Genomic DNA, 6,000 nt, shown 5'->3' with positions numbered 1-6,000 from the left:
AATACATGCAGACTCATAGCTGAAAACTGTGTCGGTTTATTAAGAAGCCAGAGTTGTATACCGCTCATTGAGAAAATATATCATTCCCTGCCCCAATGTTGCAGCAAAATATGCCTGAAAAGCTCAGTATAACGTGCATATTGCTCAATTAACCCATCACTTTCCACATGTACAACATTGGTGAATGTTGACCATTAAACCAACTTAGCTGTTGACTGAACAAATATTGAGCATAGCTTGCAACATTTGAAAATAATTTTGTTTTAGCATATTTATTTATTAACATTTGCGCGGGGGTGGGGGGGGGTTGTCTTTACTCCACTTCCCTGAATGCAAATTCCATTGACTTCCGTAGGATTTGCTTCCAAGTAAACGGGCGTTACGAGCCATATGCTTCGCGGTTCATAGGAATACAACTGGCAGCACATCAAACGGTGAAATCAAATATTACGGTATCTCGACGCCTTTTTCTGGATGCCAGCGGGTGGGTCCGATATATACTTGTATGCATATTATGGCAGAATCCCAAAAACCTTGTCCACATCTGCGGAAAGATGCCTGGGGCAAATATAGAAACCGAACGGAGCGATCAACTGCCTCCCTCTCCCAAGATTAGTAGCAATTGTGTGTGGGGGGGTGGAGAGCTAAGTGTCAATTTCATCGGAGGAAATTGGCAACGCCAGCTCTTCCGCCCCTTTCGTAGACGCATATCCATCAAGGGAAGCGTTTAAAACTTTTGCCATGCCTGGGCGAACTTCAATTGGCGTGCAAAAAGCTAATCACCAAATGACACAGTTGGTTAGAGCGTGGTGCTAATAATGCCAAAAGATGCAAGTTCGATTTCCCCTTATGGGACATTCCTGCATTGCAGGAGGGTGGACTAGATGACCCGCAGGTTCCCTTCCATGCTTCTATGGGACGTTGCCCTTTTATAGCGCGCTGCAGCAGTCTTGCGGGGCTCCTCCTCCTTCTCCCTGCTCTTCCTCCCCGCTTCTCCCCCCCCAACCCCCAAAACTTTTCCACGCGACACCAGGGGGAAGCGTCGCGCGCGCGCAAAAAAAGTCCACCCTTCTCTATTGACGCGATCCACCCAACCGGGTTTTCCGGAGTGCCGACAAAACGAGGTCCTTCGGCGATTGGCTGGCGCGGCCAGCTGCAGCCAATGGACTGCGAGGAAGGCTTTCCTCATGGTAAGCGGGTGCCGGGCGCCGGAGTTCCAGTAGGGGAAGAGGGTCTGCCGCCGAGGGGTTCGCTGTTCGCTCTCTGCTGGCGCGGAGGCTCGACGCTTGCTCGCTCGCCGTCCCCGGAGGCGCCCTTCGCTGCGTTTCCGCTCGACATGCGCTGATTTCCCGCGAAGGGTAGAGACGCCGAGCGAGGCACCCGGCAGGCGCTGCTGCTACTGCTGCTATCTCCAATGTGGGGATCGCCGTCCGGCGTACCGACGAGAGCACCTGGGCGGCTTCGTGGCCGGAGTCCTTCTCGTCGAGGGTGAGTCTGTGCTGCAGCAGAGACAGAACGGGGGGGGGGGCAGGATTTGCTTTCTGTGGTGTGGGGCACTTTCCGTAGAATCCCTCAAAGGAGGTCGCAGGATCGCCGCCGCCCCCCCCTCCTCCCTCTTAGCATCTCCTCCTGCTACTCTCCAAGAAAAGTCCCCAGAAACTGGTTACTGGAATAGGAAATCTAGCTAAAACAAGCACTCCCTCCCCTCCACAGACCTTTAACTTCTACCAGTGATCTTCTTTTCAAATTCCTCAGTGGTAAGTTTTAGTCTGCACTTAATGAGGGACTTAAAACACCCACCCCAATTTACTTAAGAGTAAACCCCACTGTTTGTTTGTTTTTTAAAATGTTTTAATTGAATATTTTCTTGGGTTACAAAAGTACCATCGTCTCTGTTTTCAAATCATAAAGTCTTTTCTACGGATCGGTTATCTTCGATGTGAGACGTTAATGTTGTATATAGTATAGGTTTGGGGAGGGAGAGGGGGGGAACCCCACTGTGGACTGCGTCTTGCGTGGAATGTTACTTCGCCTCTTTTATATACGTGCATTTTGATTCGGGCTGGTCAAGGTGAATTATGGAACCGAGACACGGAGTACTACGGTAGTTAACTCTCATTGGGGTAGAAAAGCGAAAAGAGTGCTCTCCTTTCCCGGTGTAAGGGATACAGTATTCAGTTCAATCCGCCGTTGCTTCTGTTTGGAAAAGGGTGAGTGCTTTAGGATTGAACCCCCTAACGCCGCAGACAGTCCACTTTTACTGGGAGTAAGTCCCTTTGAACTCTGTAGAGCCTACTTTTGAGTAAGCACCCATAGAGTTGGATCTGCAAGAAGCTATGCGTGCATTGGTGTGTGGGTGTGCAAACCCAGAATTTGGGGAGTTTTTAGCCTGCAGAAGAATCGTGTCCAGAATGGGGCTGGTGCAACTTTTTTGCTGTAACTTTCTCAAGTAGGATCTAAAGCAGCTTTTAATTTTTAACGTTGCATGGCTATGCCTTCTTCATCCCCCCCCCCCAACCACCACGAAGAAATACAGTATAAGTATCAGAAATGGAACATAGCATTAGGAACTAGCGAAACTATTTATTATATCAAGGTCAGGGTATGTGTGTAATTAAATCTCTTTGCACTTTTTTTATTAAAAAAGAAGCTATATTTATCTCTTATGCCTATAGCAATAAAGTGTTTCGCTGCGATCAAAAGGATGCGTTTAAAGAGCACACAGCCAGTGTGGCAGTTGCTGCGGAATATCTGCCACTTTATATATTTATTTATGCAGTCCATGCAAGGAAAGCTCCCATCTGTCTTCCTAGCAGCGGGCCATGGCTATAGATGGGTGTGAGTTTCAGGGAGTCTGCCTGAATCAGGCTCCAGATGTGTGAGCTCAGCTGTTGTCTGTCACTTGGGTGACAACTGGCTCTCTCCCCCCCCCCCAGTACAAGCAAGGCTTTGCTTTCTCCATTATCCTCAGTCAAGTGTCAATGTTTCAACTCCCTCCTATTATTTTGTATATACAGGGCAGCCCCGCGGGAGTTCCTTTGGCAATCCCTAACAATATGTCTGGGTCTTGGTTCTTTAAAGTTGTGAAAGGATGGGAGGAAGGTTGTTAACTCTTGAAGGTGAAAACCATCTAAAATTCAGTTTTAAGGTACAGAGTTGGCCTTCGCTACTTTACTTAGAAAGTGCAACAAACATTAATCTCCCCTCCCCTTTCCAAACAACATTGAGCCTTAGCTTGGAGATCTAAAACTTAAAGCAGTAACCATTTATTTTGGCTCACTTGGCTGGGGGGGGGCACTCATCTTAAGGTGTATATGTGGCTATGTTTGGGCCTAGCTCAGAAATCTGTCACTGTTCCCACAGCTGGGGGTTAAGGAAAACAAAAATAAAGCTCTTTTTGTACTAGCTTTAGTGTTTTTAAATGCCATCAACTGGGAAGCTTGAAGCACAGTGGGGAAGATTTTACAACTCCTAGCGCAATCTTGATGCAGAAGATTTAAAGGCTCGCCCTGTGTATTTCCCACATACTAAAACAAAAAGGTGACAAAAATAAATGGCTATCATGCCTTTTTCCATAGCTTGAGGTGTGATTGTGAACACTGACCTTTAGCTAGCTGTTTCCCCACCCACTTTGCCTGCAGCAAATTTAGCAGAATCTAGGTTTTTAAGATTCATTTGGCTCTGCCATTTCCCAAGTATTTCAGTTCATGTAGAAGGTTCTGTTTTCAGTTGCTTGCTGAAGGAATCGTTTAGTTTTTATTTATGCTTAAGTTTTAAAAGTAAATACTCCAGCAACAGACATGGATTTTTCCCTGGGTATTTCTCCCAGCAAAAGCTGGTAGAAAGTTAAAAACAATTACAGCTTGATCCTGTGAATGTTTACTTGGAAAAAGTCCCACTGCACTAAAGGGGGCCTCATGACTGTGTAAGCCTAAAGCTTTAATCCTAGGCATCTTTAGTTGGGAATGAGTCCCATCGAACTCTGTAAGACATAAACTTCCAAGTTAACTTTGCTTAGGATCACAATGCAAGTTGTAGATCTTATAATTTGGGAGCCACATGGCTATTTTCTCTTTGTATTAACAGATATTGCAGTTGGGTCAGCCTTAGTTACCTAGGCAAACTTTAACATCAGCTGGGTGGTGGTGGAAACCTTACAGGGTTAATAGCTGAGCTATTAAGATTGAAGTCAGATGTGGCTAAAAGCAACAGGGGAGTCTGGATTTCCCTAATATCCTGTAGTATAACTGAAAAGGTAATTGTATTTTAAAGGTTTTTTTAATAATAATAAAAAAAACCACACTGTTTCTATTTAGGACTTTAAAAAAGAAAAGCTGAATGGAACCCCAAAATGCTTTAATGCAGTGGTGAATTGAGAATTAGGTGAAGATGAGATTTTAAAATCATGCAGTATGTGAAGATTTTTGCACAGAAATGAAAGTAATCCCGGAAGTTTCTTGTTTAAATGACAAGGTTTGCCACTATAGAAAACCAGGATGTAGAATTGTTATATCCATGTGAGTAGAAAATGTTATTGGAGACTATTGATAATAAAATGTTTAGTCAAGAACATTATACTTGTCAGAGATGTTGAAATATTTTGTTTCTTGCTGCATGGATAACTGAGGTGTACTTCAGCGAAACAAATGCTTCTCCCTCGGTTGTTAAATGTTTGGTCTGTCTCCCCCTATTGTTTGAGAAAATGCATGGGTTAAGTGTGTCTTAACTAAGTACATTGGAATCTCTTATTTGCTCATAACTGGCGTGGGGACTCTGGGGAGTTTTAAGTCTGGGGTAAAGAGGGCCTTGTGGTAATTGTGCCTGAACCTCAGCTCATTGCTGTACACGTGTGCTTGACTGAGCAACAGTCACCAAATGTCACGGGTAACCAACAGGGCTCCTTTCATGTGTTGTGGGATTCCAGCTCCCATCAGCCCCAACCTGCATGGCCAATGGCAAAGGGTGATAGAAGTTGTCATCCAACAGCATCTGTAGGGCACCATGTTTGCTACCCCTGCCATAATCAGTAGGAACAGCTTCATCTGCCAACATATACCCAGCCTTCAGTAGAAAGCTATGGTACTGAAAGTGACTCAAAGGCCTATGCCACATGTAGAACTGCCACCCTGTGCAGTAGGGTCAACATTTTCCAATAGTGGCATGGGAGTCAGCAAAAGAGAAATTCAAACCCCAGCCTGACATGCTGGAGGGGCTTTGGATGTTGTGGAGACATCCCTGCTGCTTGAGGCCCTCTGCCCCAGTGTGCCCATTGAAAGTATGGGCAGGCAGAACTAATGCCAGCTCAACCCCCTGAAATGAGGTCTTCCTGGGGAAGAGGTAGACCTGAACCAGCCAAGGTTCTGCTGAATCCTAAGTCAGTCTAGCTCAGGCACCCCCAAACCTCGGCCTTCCAGATGTTTTGGGCTACAATTCCCATCATCCCTGACCACTGGTCCTGTTAGCTAGGGATCATGGGAGTTGTAGGCCAAAACATCTGGAGGGCCGCGGTTTGGGGGTGCCTGGTCTAGCTACTGGTGATGGGCCCAGTTCTGACATAGCCACTCCAAAATGGAGGGGGATACCTACTATCCTCTGCCTTGACCAGTGTGAGCAGCAGAGCTTTGGGCAGGCATGTCAAACATGCGGCCCTCCAGATGTTTTGGCCTACAACTCCCATGATCCCTAGTTAGCAGGACCAGTGGTTGGGGAAGATGGGAATTGTAGTCCAAAACATCTGGAGGGCCGCATGTTTGACATACCTGGCTTTGGGTGTAGTGGTGGCTTCTCCAGTTCATTCGACCATGCTGCTCCCCAGCCAGAAGTTGGGTTTGCTATTTCACATTATGCCTATACATACCAATTTGTACCTGACTAACAGCTGTAGCAAGGGGAAAGGAGGTAAGAGGACAGGCTTTGTATGCAAAAGGCAGTACGGTATATAGCATTTTCTGGTTAGGCTGGGGAAAATCCTTGCCTGCAGTCTTAGAGAAGTGGGGGACC

At 46.2% G+C, this 6,000-nt stretch overlaps 1 protein-coding gene across 2 annotated transcripts in view; it reads left to right on the top strand.

The window, feature by feature from the left end:
* The first annotated feature begins 1,233 nt into the window (after positions 1–1,233).
* The window catches only part of PRICKLE1 (prickle planar cell polarity protein 1), a 75,394-nt gene continuing 70,627 nt past the window's right edge, over positions 1,234–6,000 (top strand). For both annotated transcript variants that reach the window (XM_035126537.2, XM_060279603.1), the window contains exon 1: positions 1,234–1,488. The gene's annotated coding sequence lies outside the window, so the exon portion shown is untranslated. The remainder of the gene's footprint in view (positions 1,489–6,000) is intronic.

This window comes from Zootoca vivipara, chromosome 10 (assembly GCF_963506605.1).
Source record: "Zootoca vivipara chromosome 10, rZooViv1.1, whole genome shotgun sequence".
NCBI lineage: Eukaryota > Metazoa > Chordata > Lepidosauria > Squamata > Lacertidae > Zootoca > Zootoca vivipara.
Note: the sequence above shows the minus strand (reverse complement) of the source record. Positions and strands in the feature narration are given on the sequence as shown.